The following is a 15,729-nucleotide window of genomic DNA, read 5'->3' on the forward strand; positions in this document are numbered from 1 at the left end:
GTGGGGTTAGTGTCGGGGTATTGGTGTGTACAGTCCCAAAGCATGTGTGGAAGTGTGGCTGGCTGTGTCTTGCAGATATGGCACGTGGGATTGGGGTAAATGTCTGGGTAGATCTTGTTGTAAAGTTGTAACGAGGGGTAAGTATTGGTTTGTAACAGGCGGAAAGTTGTAGCCTGCGTTCGGGATAGTTTGTTGTGTGGGCCGGGGAAGGTTCTACGCTCTAAGTAGAAGGACTTCACAAGATCATTGTAGCGTGTCAGGCGATCCCTACCGGTGGGGGCAGCCTCCCCTTCTCCCGCGCGGTTAACTAGGCCTCGCGCTAGGGAGTGGGTAACCTCGTTGAGGTTGGGGAGGTGTGGGTGGACGGTGCCTACATGAGCCGGGAACCAGACGAGTGTAACCTGATGGTCGGTTGAGCGGGGCGCTTGTTGCAAGATGCGCAAGGCTTGGTGTGAAATACGGCCGTTGATATAGTTGATAACGGCGGAGCGGGAGTCAGAGACGCCACACTAGACCCAACATGCCATACCATCGTCTCTGACTTCCAGTCTGAGCGCAAAATTTTTCGACCACACTCGTGGCTTTACAGATGCTCTGTCTGTCAGCTCAAAACACCGCTCTATCTTCATCCCACGCGAGTACTTTCACGTGGGATGACTGCCGCCTGTAAACTGAAATTCGATCAGAGTTGATAATTGCCTGGCGTAGCGGCTCTAAATACACTGCGAAAAGCAAGGGGGAAAGCGGACATCCCTGTCTTACTGAAGAACGTACAGCAAGTTTGTCAATAAGATCGCCATTAACTCTAATGCGGGTCGTACAGTTCTTGTAGGCCATTTTTACGCACTCTACTATAACGTCACCTAGTTTGGAATGTTCCAGAATGGAAAAAAAATTTCGTTGGAGACACGGTCAAAGGCTTTCGCCAAGTCGAGCTGTATCATTGCTATCTGACCGCCAACTGCATCAACACACTCTAATACGCTGCGTGCGACATGTATATTTGTGGCAATGCTACGGCCTTTAATTGCGCACGTCTGGTGAGACCCTACCAATTTCGTTATCACAGACTGCAGTCTTTTTTCTAGAACCTTCATAAATACTTTGTAGTCGACGTTGGTGAGACTAATCGGTCAATATGACCCCACCAACAGTCGTTCTTCCGGATCACCAGTCTTGGGAATTAGAACTATGTGGGACGTATTGATAGACAACGGAACCTGTTTGCGTTCATAAGCCTCAGTTATCACATGGAGCATGTACTGTGCAACAGAAAGCTTAAAGGTTTTATAGAAGGCCGCACTTAGACGTCTGGCCCGGGAGCTTTTCCAGATGGTAGGTCGTCTATTGCTTTCTCTATCTCCTGTAAAGTTATAGGCAGTTCTAGACGTTCCTTAATTTCATCATCTAGTGTGGGCACCAGCCTCAAAAAGTCTACATGGAAGCCCTCTATGGTCTCGAGCTTAATGCTAAAATGTTCCGTGAAATGTTCGGCTATGGCGCTCTGAATGTCTCTCGCATCTTCCGAAGTCCGGCCGTCATATCGGATGCTCCTAATTTCTTTCTGGCAAGCCTATCTTTTCTCGTCGGATAGCGCTCGCTTTGTCGGCGTTACGCTGGCCAGCCCACAATTTTTCAGACATTGCGCATATGACGGCGGCTCTATACCTGTCGGCGTCAATTCTTTTCGAGCTGGCATTTCACTTCCCGTATTTCTTTAGAGAAAGTTACCGGCGCGCTACTTTCTATGCTCAGCATCCATTCAAGTTGTCCATTCAGTTCTCTTTTTTTCTCTTTATAACGAGCCACGCTGCTCTGTTCTATTGCTTTCATTTTTATCCACTCTATGAGACAAGAGTTTCCGGAAAGGTTGCGCTTAAGCGAACGCATTGCAATACGTCGAGCCCCACAGTGATGGCGGCGAGCGACCATTGTTCCTTCTTTTTTCTGCTAGCCAGAAGGCGTCCAAAAGTCTGCCAGGCGAAAATCCACTCGGCCAGAGAAAAACGAACGCGCACCGAAGCGAGCCGCAGGTGGTCGGGGCAATACGAGAAAAACAAATACGCGCTGGCTGGCTCTAGTAGCCCGCGGGTAGCGAGAAGAAGAAACTTGAAGAGGCTTAATGTGTCCTCGCGAATTAAAATCAAAGTCATAAAATAAATAATAACGCAGTTACCTTTTCTGGATTTAGTGTCTTTATATGGATGCTTTAGAGCAGGTGAAAAAAATGTTGATATTTATTTCTGCTACATGACGGCACAAATGAACCACCAAATGCTTCGTCTCATCGGACCTCACTGCGTGGTTTGTCAACTTGTCTGAATGTGTTTATTTGGCTTCTCTCGTTGTATGTTCCGATGTACGACTTTAGAAAAGTCAATGCATTGTCGACGTGAAATGTTTATAACAACATTAAACCCACAAAGTTCCGGCATTGAAAATCTAAAGCACGACTTTAGAAATGTCAATGCACCTTTCGCAGTAAAAACTTTATGAGAACTTGATACCCATAAAGTTTCCGAATTGAAATTTATGCAGTCCATAGATTCCGCGACCTCCTCGAGAAGCGGCGGCGAGCCCACTCGCCATCAAAATGCCCTTGAAACCTTGTGCTCGGATGGGGCTCCTTGCCTTATTTGACTCCCGGTGCATGGGCGTCACCGCGAAAGCCAGCCTGAGTTCGCAATGTACGCGCTGAGATATATATTCGAATGTGAAAAGGGCATTCTGGAGAAAATCCAGAATTATTTGCGGCGCCAGGGGTTGCTTTGGTCGGCAGTGTAGAGAGGGCACGCAACAATTTCCGGCGGGGGGGGGGGGGGGGCTGCATCCCAATCAGCCCCCCTGCTACGACCCTGAATTCAGCAGGACATAGGAAGGGCAACATGCGGAACATATGTACACAAACTGATTAACTTCTTGCCCGATACGAATAAATCATAAGTAAAGAGCCGCCTGTTAATCTGCTCTAGCGTTGTTTAAAAATCTTTAATATCACAGAGGGGTTCCATCCTGGCCATCCAAGGTAGTGAAGATTCTTGTGTAGCGACCACATCAATAAAACGTGTTATCTGTTCTCGGAAAGAAACGGAAGACACTTTTTCGAGACTAAAGTGTGAAACGGCGGAAGCCTGACACCATTGCCAATGGCGGTTTGTTGCGTCGGAAACACCACGGAGGCTCACAACTCGTACACTGTTATGTGAATGTTTGTTTGTTTATTAAATGCCTGCAATATCGTTCTGGACGAAGCGTCTGTTAAAGTAGTTTGTGGCCGCCTGGAACTGTTGCAGCGCCGTTTGTGGATCAGCAGGAAACGCGTCTTCCATGGAGGTGTCGGGGCGCAGTTGGCCATCCTCATCATCCACTTCGCTAGATTGACTTGTACTTGCTCAGCTTGACGCGGCAAGATGGCCGTCATGGCGCTTCCGAGCTTCATTTGCCTTGGTACTGTGAAGAACGGCCCGCTGTGATGCAAGTTTTGCCAGCCAATTGCGACAGCGGCGTCAACTTTTCTTGGAAAGCAAGCGTCACCCTCTAGCCAAACGGCGTCACTATGTCTGCTGTGTCCGTAGGACAATGCGCTACGTCCGCCACTCTGCGTCGCGGGATTGCCGAGATGAGTTCGACGAACCAGGCTTTGTGACTGAACACGCCACCACCGATCTTGTCTGCCGCGAGCGGGGTAGTTGCCGAGGGAACGTCTTCGGAGGCCCCTTCCCACGCGCCTTTCAAGACGCAAGACATTGGAGCAACGGCGGCCGCGCTGAGGGGGTCAGCTTTGGGAATAAGATGCACCTCTCCTGACGTAACCCCCGAGTTCTGCGAAGACCGTCTGACGTCGGTGAGAACCGTGAACCTGTGGGGAAGTCTCTGCGTGTGAAAGCCCTCCCGCAGAGAGGCGGCTCATCTACTGGTCGAACGTTTCCCTCACCTAGGGATCGAGGGAGGACCGAGTGTTTATAAACCGCTGTTGTGCGGCTGCTCAGTGTACTTTCTCTCGCAGTCATGCTAGACTGATGAACTGCAACGTCCTTATGTAGATACTGTAAATGAACCCATATTCCTCGTTCTCGATGAGAAGCAGTCCTTCCCTTCAACAACGTACTCAGCGTGGATAAGTTGGACGACGGCATGGGCCAGCTACCATCTAATTGATGCCCTTTTTCAATCTTGACAACTGGTTACGAACGGTGGGATTGACCTTCCAATCCTCACAGTACCCGGAGATAAAGCCAGTCGCTTCAAGCGCATTGCCTCTCTTGAGTTGGCCCGTCGCGTCCCTGGACTGTGTGGTGTCGGACGCGGCTCGCCGCCCTGATGCATGCGATGTATACGCTCAGCCTCTCTTGAGCGCCGCTTGCGTTCAGCGGCTGCCGCACGTCGCGTGTTGGGAGACACTGGTTTGGCGAGACGAGGCATCCTTAGCACACGATACCGCAAAGTAAATTGCCGCCACCGCCGCCGCCACACCACATCCAAGCAGACGGTCGCCACGCGCGCCTTACGACAGTGACGTCAGGCCACACAGCGCCCAATCGGGAGGCCACCTCAAGCACCTGATCACAGTGACGTCAGGGTGCACCGTCCAACACACGGCCGCCACGCGTGCCGGTGTGATGAGTCATCGGGCGCGGGACTGAACCACCCTGACACCCGCACTTGCCGACAGTGACCTTACGCACGCGAGCCAATCAGGAGGCGTACACCTGTTGCACAGCGAAGTGACGTCACGACACAGAGGAGAGCAATCAGGAGGCCCGAAAGCTGTGACAGTTTCTGATAATTGCAGATGACCTTGACAATGAGCCAATAAAGGCTTCCGCCTTAATACACACGGGCTGGTCTTCCATCAGGATTGCAGTACAAGCCTGCCATGCGGGCTCGTCATATACAGTAGAGGCCAGTTAACCTTATCTGCTCTAAAGGTGTTCCGTCATAGTCATCTATTGGTAGATATGCCATGGGGGTCAAGAGGAAATTCTTTCTTTATTGTTCGCTGTACAACACCCCAGAAGAAAACTCCCGTCCACCAGTGTAAATAAATACGGTCTATTGTCTCAGGTTGTTTGCATATGAAGCAATGTGAGCCCCCATAGCGTGTAAAAGCCCCTTTGTTTTAAGGACGTTGCAACTGAAAGTGTACTTGTGTGTAGTTTGAAAAAGAAACTTTTCAAATCAGGTGGTACCTCCATCTTTTTAACGCGTTTCAAAACATTCTGGCCTGCGCCTCGACTGTATATGGCTCGGTAGCGAAGGGGCGGGGAGAAGGCCGTCCAATAAATCATTGCGCAGCTTTTTTTTGTGACCGTAAATAAGTAATCTTTCGAATACCGTACAGCAAGAAAACATACCCTCAGTACAATTTTCTTACAGAAACTGAACACTACCTTTGGTACACCTTGGAGCATACGAGTTCTGTTAGAAAAGTATCCGAACTTATTTTTTTTTTTTTTGCGTACAGCTCATGGAATGAAACAAGCGCTCTTGCATCAGCCGACCTTGAACCTTCGTGCACATGCGCGAATTTTTCCCCGGCTGCCGATAGTGTCAGTCGCTGGGACGCAGCGTTTGAGTGAGGTAGTGCGCAGTGCTATCGACAGTTTTTTATTGCAAGGAAAATGGAGGAGCGACTGGAGCAGCGCTACTGCATCAAATTTTGTTAGAAACTGGGTGACAACCAAATGGAAACCATTCGGAAGATTCAGATGGCTTTCGGTGACTATGCTATAAGCAGCACACAGATCAAAGAGTGATACAACCGGCTGAAAGACGGCCGCACATCGGTGGAGAGCGAGCCACGCTTCGGTCGGCCATTAACATGCCGTAATGACCAGGTCAATGCCGAAGAGAACGCTGTGGTGACGCGGGAGCTTCGTGTGACTATCCGAGAAATTGCGGAAGAGGTGGGCATCAGCACTTTTTCTGCACATTCCATCATGACCGAAGATTTCGCCATGAAGAGAGTTGAGGCGAAATTGGTGCCGAAGCTGCTCACGGTGGAGCAAAAGCTACATCGTGTTGAAGTCGCAAGGGACATGCTGGATTCCACAAACAGTGAACCCGACTTCTTGAACACCATAATCACTGGTGACGAGTCTTGGGTGTACGGGTACGACCCCGAAATCAAATGCCAGTCGTCACAGTTGAAGCATTCCACGTCACTAAGACCAAAGAAGACGAGGAGATGTGCGCAGCAACGTCAAAGTGATGCTGACTGTTTTCTTTGACTCCTGCGGTGGGGGACACCACGAGGACGCACCACAGAATCAAACAATCATCAAAGAATACTGCAGTGATGCCCTCCTTCGCCTACGTGATGCTGTGCGGCGCAAGAGACCGAAATTGTGGTCAACAGGAAATTGGCGCATCCATCACGACAATACTCCTGCACATTCCTCGCATTTGATTAAGACTTTTTTGGGGAAAAACCAGACTACTGTAGTTAAACAGGCTCCTTACTCTCATGATATGGCCCCCTGCGACTTCTGGCGGTTTCCCAAAATCAAGAGGCCATTGAAAGGAACACGATTTCAGACAAGAGAGGGCATTATGGCTGCAACGACAGCTGAGATAAACTCCATTTCGAAAGACGCATTCTCGGAATGCTTCCAACAATGGCAGCGCTGCTGGGAGAAGTGTGTGGAGTCCAAAGGAGACTACTTTGATGGTGATTAGGTTTCCAACGCTCCGGTTATGCCACTTTATTTTCTTCGTCCAAAGGTCGGATACTTTTCTAACAGGTCGCGTATAATAAAATCAGGTAACAAATGCGCGAGCCTAACTTTACAGACTGCTTGAAGAAATGGGTCCACATCATTTCTGAAGAAAAAATATCGTGCAACTAGTTGCCTTACAAACAGGTGGGCCAGCCCTAACCCTCCATCTTTCACCCGTCTGAACAAATTGTTGCGGCTGCATCTCTCCTATTCGGAACCCCACACAAACACGGCAAAAACGTGTGGCAATTTCTGCACATTGGTCCTGTTACAGAAAATGAATTGCATAACATACCATAGCTTAGCTACGAAAAACAGGTTGCACACAGTAGCCCTGGCAAATATCAAAAGGTGTTTGGCTTTCCACGCCTCAGCCTTCTTTTTAGCAGTTTTGAGCTCGGATTGCCAGTAATTGTCGCTCTGTTATAAGATTGAAGTAATTGAAGATTGAAGATTGAACTAAGTAATTTGCTGGCGTTGTCGACCACGTGACATTCGCAAAGATAGCGGGGGTGTTAGGCCACTGTCCATGCCAAATACCGTGGCACTTGCCCCAGTTTACTCTACTTCCAGTGATTTGACCAAAGTCTTTAACAACTTTTATCGTTTGCAAAACGCTCTCCTTGTCTTTGCAACACACGGCTACGTCATCAGCATAGGCCAGGAGTTTGACTTCCGACGCTTCCATCGTAAACCCATGAATACATTTGTACTCAACCACCACCAAACACAAATTCCCAAGATAAATACAGAACAGGAGTGGGCTGGCAGGACAGCCCTGACTCACGGAACGTTGAATGCTGATCGGGGCCCCCAGTGACTTCTTAATTATAAGCTTAGTAGTGCCGTTCCGGTACACCATGGCTACCCCGTGAGTAAGTTTGGAACCGACATTTATATGCTTTAGAATGGAAATTAAAAGAACATGATCAACACAGTCAAAAGCTTTCTCGAAATAAAGTTGGAGAATTGCAACTCGCGACCTTAAGGCGTCACAACATTTTAGAATTGATCTCATCATGTGTATGCCTGTGCTAATGGTACGTCCCTTGATGCCGCATCTTTGGTGCCTACCTACTATGGTTTCCATTACTGATTCTAACCTGCCAGCGATTATCTTCATGAATGCTTTGTAATCATTGTTGGTAAGTGATATTGGTCTGCACGACGTTACATGTTTTAGTTTCGTAGGCTCGTCGTCCTTAAGGATGAGCACAGTGTGTGCTTCCCCGAAAGAATATGGCAATGCGTTTACTTCATACGCTACGTTAAAGACGTCAGCGAGAAGAGGCGACAAGTCTGATTTAAACTGTTCATAAAAAGCGGCGCAAAGGCCATCCATACCAGGCGATTTTCCATTTTTTTTAAGTTATCAATTGCCTTTTCCACTTCATGTGCTGATATCGGTGTCTCTAGTCTGTTCGTGTCGTCGCTGAGTTGCGGCATGCGTCCCAAAATCGTGGCTCTAAAGGCATCTATGTCAACAGTACTCGATGCAAACAGCTGTTGAAAGTGCTGGTAAAACACTTGTGCTATGTCTTCACAGTAGGTTATTTCGTGATTATCTTCTTCAAGTACATCTATGTGATTACGCCGTGCATGCCTCTTTTCAAGACCGAGCGCGCGTTTAGTTGGAGCCTCATCTGATGTCAGTGCCTCAGCCCTTGCGCGTATATTCGCTCCCCGATATCGCTCCTCATCGCATAGCTCCAATTTCGATTTGATGCTACGCAGATCATCTGTATATGCGCCCGGCTGGCTGCACTCTAAGGGCGTTAATTTTTCCAACACCGCCCTTAGTTCTTTCTCTTTAACTTTTTCTTCGTACTTTATTTTGCAGGAGCGATCGATGGCGGCTAGTTTAATTCGTTGTTTAAAATTTTCCCATCTGTTGGGGACTCGCACCACGCTGTTATTTTCCACTTCTTTCAAATATTCCTGTACATTCCTAAGAAAAAGCTCGTCATTTAACAATTTGGAATTCATTTTCCACGTCTCCCACGTAAAAGCGTGGTGTTTTGCTTTGCGTCCAACATACGTCTTGACCAAACAGTGATCAGTGAATGAAAAAGGCGTGACGCTGTAGCTGTTACACAGGGGTATTACGTCTACTGACGCGTACATTCTGTCTAGATGAGTGCGACTATTGCCCTGGAAGTGTGTGTAATGAACCTCGCGTGTTCCAACCAGACAGTCAGCCACGTCGTCTACGTCCAAATCGGCTAATAATTCAGAAAGGACATTGTAGCTTTTGTCATTTGTTCTCCGGCCTGTTCTGTCCCGATCTCGGAGTCTACAATTAAAATCCCCCAGAATTATCACTTTTCTATTCATGCAAATGTGCGTCCTTAAGGATTTAAAAAAGATAGTGCGCGCTCTTCATAAACATTGGGTGCATATACACACAAAACACGCCATGAATCATCACCAACAGTAAACTCATCATCCACTAATCTGCTTGAAGGCCACGAATAATAATTTTCAATAGATAGCCCTGGCAGTTTCCTGATGAATAATATAACGCCCGCCGACGCTTCTTTTGCATGGCTCACTACCGCGTAATACAAAGAGTAATACAAATACAAATACCGGGTAATACCGCGTAATACAAATACAAATACCTTAGCACCATGCCCCGCGTCTCCTCCTCCCCTTCGACCTTTGTCTGCTGCACGGCCACAACATCGAGGTCTTGGTCCACCATCATCCGGTACCGTTGGCTTTGTTTACGCTTGGCGGCCAGACCTCTCACGTTTAGCGTGCCTAAGCTAAGCGTAGGGTTGGTTGCCATTGCTAATACGGGAAAGTGAGAGAGCTCCGGGAGCACGGCGCTCACGACAAGGTCTAGTCATCCGCTAGACGCCTGCTGGAGTGTCCGGTGGTCTGGTGTGGTCCGCAGACGGCTGTGGCTTGTCGACGCCCTTCCTGTCCCGAGGAATGTTCGGAGAGGGCTTGAAGCTGGTCCTTCTCGTCATAGTTGCCTTTGCAGGTGGCCCGTCGGCGTGGTTCTTTGCAGCAGTTTTCCCGTCGGTAGCGTCTAGCAGCCTCTTAAAGGCAGCGTTGCCGCTCGTATCCATAGGGTCGCTCTTTTGCGGCGGATCCCCACCTTCTGTCCCGCCTGCGGTTTCGTAAACTACTAGGCAGTTTTTCTTGCTTTTTGCCAGCTCTTCTGCAGGACCCATTGTCGTCCCATCTTTCTTTGCGGGGATAACAAATACACCTTCCGTATCTTTAGCTGCCTCCGATATCACTTTCGGATTGTTGGCGCTCTCCTTGACACAAGGCCCCTTGGCAGCGTCCTCGGCTTCAGCAGCATCCATTCTCATCAGGGCGACGACCTCGTTCGCTGGTGGCCCCACGGCTGCAGCATGGGTACGTATGCATTGATCTTCTGAGTGCCCAAATTTCCGACATCGAGCGCAACGCGGCACCTTGCACTCACGACGGACGTGTCCGACACCCTTGCATCGTAGGCACTGCATCGGCCGTCCAGGTGCTACGACAAGGGCCAGTTCACCGGCAACTCGGATTTGGTGCGGGGGGTCATCTACTTTCATCCCGCTCTTCAACTTCAACAGAACTGTCCGAGACGTTGAGTCCTTGTCGCCTACTCCTCTGACCCGCCATCGTTCTCTCGTCAATTCCACGACCTTGCCAAAGGCCACCAGCGCTGCCTTTATATCATCGTCAGCCACCCAATAGAGCAGCCAATGAAGGCGGAGGCGTACCTGTTGGTCTTTAGGGTCGACGATTACGCAGTGACGCCCCTTCACGTTGAGCTCTTTCAATGCCAGCATCCTTTTCGTTGCCTCGTCACTTGAGAAGGTGACTGCCCATACAGGATTGATCTGGTGGGCTCCTAGGCATACGACCTCCAGCAGCAATCCAGTCGGGGCGAGCGCATCTCGAAAGTTTTCGACCCTTAGGGCCTCGCTCACACGCCGCCATGCAGAACACGGTGATTTTCACGACGGATCTTTTGGGCAGTGGTGGCAAAATAAACTGGTAGCTCGCTTCTTTGTTATGGTAGACAAGCCTGTTACCGCGGCCGATGGCCGCAAAAGCCGCTCCTTCGGAGCCTATGATTAACACGTCCGTACAGATCGGCTGCCGGAAGCACAATCCTCGGCCATCTCTCTCGGACGTCAGGTACTTCTCGAAAGATCTCAGGCAATCCTACATCTGCGCCATCAACTCGGCGTATTTTAAGGGACAAAAAGCGCAAAAAGTTCGACGAGGGTGGGACTCGAACCCACGTGGGCAGAGCCCAATGGATTAGCAGTCCATCGCCTTAACCACTCCGTCACCTCTACCTTTTTTTTTCTTTATTACCTTGCGATGAACATTGTACAAACATAACAGCAAACAAAGAATACATCAAATCCCTAGCCGTTCGGCTAGTTCGTATGTTTTAAAATGGCTTAATTTTTGCCTAATTTATCAAAAACAGTAATCCACTCCGGAGGATCAGTTAGGGCCTCGTAAACATTCCTAATATAAATGACAGCTTCTACGAAATAGTGTCTTGCCGAGTGGGGATACAAATACGCATGTCTGAAGTCCATTCTTGTTCGCCAGATACTGTGCAAGCACATAACCATGAACATATAGCAAGGAATGGACATCACGCTATCTTGAAATTATATTCAATAAGTCTCTCGATACAGGAATCGTTCCTTCATCGTGGAAACTTGCAAGAGTAATACCCTTGTATAAAACAGGCAGGAAGACAGACATAACGAATTACAGACCCATTTCTTTAACTTCCCAATCGTGCAAAATGCTGGAACATATTATTTACAAACACATAATAGATTTTCTGGAGTCCAACACCATTCTAACTAATGTTCAGCACGGCTTTAGACGTGGTTTCAGTACTATCACGCAGTTAACCGACTTCACCCATGACATCGCTTATCAGTTGAATCTCGGTAAACAGATTGATGCTATCTTCATTGATTTTTCTAAAGCTTTCGATTCATTACTTCATTCTCACCTCTTAAAAAAATTAAATGCAATACTAAAAAATTCCCACCTAGTCAATTGGATCGCTAGTTTCCTTTCTAACCGGTCCCAATACGTCGACTTTAGTTCTGCAAGGTCATCCATACTTGAAGTAGGCTCCGGGGTTCCTCAAGGATCCGTCCTGGGTCCTTTATTGTTTTTAATTTATGTCAATGACCTCCCAAAACATGTTTCCTCTAATATTCGTCTTTATGCTGACGATTGCGTCTTATACGACGTGATTGATTTCCCGAATAGCTTTCAGCGATTAAACGATTCCTTTATCTCTTTCAGTGCTTGGTGTGAAAAATGGAAAATGAACATTAATTTTAAAAAAACGGTTGTTTTGTCCTTCACGAAAAGAGCCGCACCTGTAATTGCGACATATTCATTGAATGGGTCTCCTTTAACCAGAGTTCGACAATACAAATACCTTGGCGTAACATTTACTCACAATCTCTCATGGACTTCACACATTGACCAAACATGTTCAAAGGCCCTAAAACAGCTTGGATACCTACGTCGTACTATGCAAAAGGCTCCGAAAGCAACAAAACTTCTAATGTATAAAACTCTTGTTCGCCCCATTATCGATTATGCCGCAACAGTCTGGTCACCACATAACCAAAACAACATAATCAAACTAGAAGCAGTTCAGAAAAAAGCCGTCCGTTTCATTTTACATCGGTATGACCGCTATTTTTCACCGTCGTCCGCCCTCCCAACGCTGAATCTAACACTACTTTCAGTACGTCGTGATGTGGAATCCTTAAAATTTTTGCACAACATAATTAACAAGTCATACCACACTTCAAACACAGCTTGCATATCTTTCACCAAGCCTTCTTGCACGCGTAATTTCCACGAGCTTAATCTTAACCCTCTCCATGCCCGTACAAATACCTTCAAGTACAGCTTCTTTCCCCGCACAATAGAAGTGTGGAATTCCTTGCCTGGCTGCGTTCGTTCACTCCCGATAAGCGAATTTGAAATTGCTGTCTATAAAAACCAGTATATGTAACTATTTAAATCAGGTTTAGTTTACACTTTATGTGTGCGTATTGCTGTGTCGTTGCTTTTTATGAATTGTTGAAAACAATTTGTAAAATTTTTGTAAATGATTGTAAAGATGTTGTAAGAGTCAATGTTGATTTCACTTTATTTTTGTTCAACACTGTTTTTGCCCACTCCTGCAATAGCCCTCCTATGGGGCTGCAGTATGTACAAATAAATAAATAAATAAAAAAATAAATATCACTGGGTACTCCTTCTGGTTCAGCACAAGGTAAGTACCGAATTCCGAAAGGGCTTAAAGGCAGGTCTTTTTTTAAAGTCCTTTGAAGTACATCCCATAGGAACATCGCGTCATGGCAGTCTAGAAAACGTGTTCAATTGTTTCCGGTTTTCTACAAATTCAGCAATTGTCAGACCCTGGAAGAAAAAATCTTTCCTGTGTAACCATAGCTTCACAGGTAGTGTGCCGGTATGCAGTTGGAAAAAGAGAGATTTCATTGAAGGTTTCACCGGCATTCACTTAATACGCTTGAGGACGTCACGCTCAGGGCCCATTTGGTACAACCCACGCTTCACAGGAATCGGCAAAAAAACATCAAGCAGGTCTTTGTATAAACGCTTAGGTGTCACACTCGTTAGGTACTCATAGGAGAATCTTGCCCGAAGAGTCTGCACCGAAGATACAACTTCTCGTTGGTAACCAGATAAGACTGCTGGCCTCAAACAATACGTTGATATTACGTAGTCTGGCAAGGAATCCTGTAACCGCACTTCGATTACAGTTCGAAGAAAAACGTCAGCCTGTTCACGCAAGAAAAGAAATCTCGTCACAATCTGCTTGAAAAAGAAATGTGATAGTCCCAAGCCCCCGTTTCTAACTTGATGAAAAAGTTTGCAATGGCTCATGCGCTTCTTTCATTTTATCCCCAATTCTAGTAATTCCTATACCTGCATCACATAATACAACATAACAATTAGAAACACAGTAGAAACAGCGGCTCTTCAAAACATAGAAAAATTATGTCCCCCCCCATTTATCTATTTGTAACTTAACTCTTCCTGCTTCATCTGCCCAATAGTCCTTGCTATCCTTATAGTGTTTCAGTGGAACTCCCAAAAAGCTATCCGGAGTGGTGTTCCATTGTATGTTGCACAACGTGTCTGGAGCGTGTTCCCAGTTGCCATGCCAGAAGCCAAAAGATTTTGACCAACTAATCACGCTTCCTGTTGCTGTACGAAAATCCTTAGCCTCTCGTACAACTTCACGCACGCTTCTTTCATCTTGGCAAAAGGCGGCTTAACTTCATCTTGGCAAAAAGCAAGGACCTTAACTTCAGTATTGAAAAAAGTGTAGCCCCGCATGATCGGATTTGCAAGTACTTTTAAACAAAAGGGTTCGAGGTAAAGATCAAAAACAGGGCTGATAAACAACCGCTTTGTTTTACAGAAGTTTCAACGTAAATATATTCACTCAGTTTCCTATTAATCACAAGTTTCACTGTACATTTGTCATACACCATTATCACGCCCTCTAGAAGTAAAGATCCTACATTGACGTGGTTCAGTATAAGGAACAATATTACGTGCACGACTCTGTTAAATGCCTTATCGAAATCTAGTTGAAGCATAGCAACTCGATCCTTCATGGCATCGCAATATTCAAGAACAGTTCTTGCCACATGGATATTTGTAAGAACAGATCTTCCTTTAATTCCGGAGGTCTGATGCGGACCTACAAGGGACTTCACAATACTCTGGAAATGGCGAGACAAAACTCTCATGAAGACCTTGTAATCAGTATTTGTTAAACTTATCGGTCGGTATGTTTCTACTGAAAGCAGTTTGACCGGGTCATTAGTTTTCGGAATGAGTATAACGAGGGATGTTCGAAAGGACGGTCGTGTTAGTTTATTTTCATAACACTCTTCAATAACTCGGTGTAGAAATTCTGCCATTTGACCATCTGGGCCAGGTGATTTACCAAGACTGAGATCGTCTATGGCCTGCTCAACTTCTGCGACTGTTATTGGCCTTTCAAGTTACTGTTTTGTCTCGTCATCAAGACTAGGCATGAGCGGCAGAAAAACACTTCGAAACCTTTCAGTATCACATGCTTTATGACTAAAAAGTGTTCTGTAATATTCAACAAAGGCACGCTCTATCATTTCACTCTCTCGAGTAACGTTATTTTGAAAACTGATTTCACTAATTTCCTTCGATACTGCATGTCTCTTCTCATGGCTGAGCGCACGCTTTGTGGGCGTCTCACCCAACCATAGCCGCTCGCACCACGCCCTTATCACTGCGCCGCGATACTTTTCTGCTTCTATGATCTCAAGCTTCGCCTTTACTTCTTTTATTTCTCTCGAGAACAACCCGGGCTTAGCATTGTCTGCAGTGACCATGTAATCTAACGCAATATGCAGCTCCTTTTCTTGCTGTTTTTCTTTCTGCCTTAAATTGCTTGCTCTTTCCAAAGCGGCGATTTTTGAAGTCGATCTTGAACTGTTCCCACACCGGTATAAAATTACATGTTTGATTCAGCTGCATACCGTTTATATATTCCTTTATCTTTACAACAAAAAATTCATCCTGTAGTAATTTGTTGTTGAATTTCCACAACTCCCAGTTGAACTTTGACACTTTTTTCTTTGCACCTAAAGTAATCATGACTAACCAGTGATCACTAAAGCTCATATGCTGCGTATGGTATTGGGAACACAAAGGTACAAATTCATCAGGTACATATATTCGATCCAATCTAGCATGAGACACATTCTGAAAGTGAGTGTATTTTGCTTGGTCTTCATGCGTCAACACTAAGCCAATATCTTCGAGTTCATTCTCCTCAATCATTACGGGTAATACTTCTGCACTTTTATCTCTACCTTTTCTGTTACTAGATCGATCTTCAGGTCGACATACGAAATTGAAATAGCCAAGAAGTAATACACTCCTTTCGCTTTCCAGACAAGGTCGCACAGTATTAAAA

The 15,729-nt window shown here is 46.5% G+C and overlaps 1 non-coding gene across 1 annotated transcript; it reads right to left on the reverse strand.

Annotated features, from left to right (window-relative positions):
- Positions 1 to 10,950: 10,950 nt before the first annotated feature.
- On the reverse strand, positions 10,951 to 11,033 carry TRNAS-GCU (transfer RNA serine (anticodon GCU)). The gene has a single exon. It is a non-coding gene; the product is annotated as a tRNA-Ser (tRNA).
- Between the last annotated feature and the right edge of the window lie 4,696 nt (positions 11,034 to 15,729).

This window comes from Dermacentor albipictus, chromosome 1, assembly GCF_038994185.2.
Source record: "Dermacentor albipictus isolate Rhodes 1998 colony chromosome 1, USDA_Dalb.pri_finalv2, whole genome shotgun sequence".
NCBI classification, from domain to species: domain Eukaryota; kingdom Metazoa; phylum Arthropoda; class Arachnida; order Ixodida; family Ixodidae; genus Dermacentor; species Dermacentor albipictus.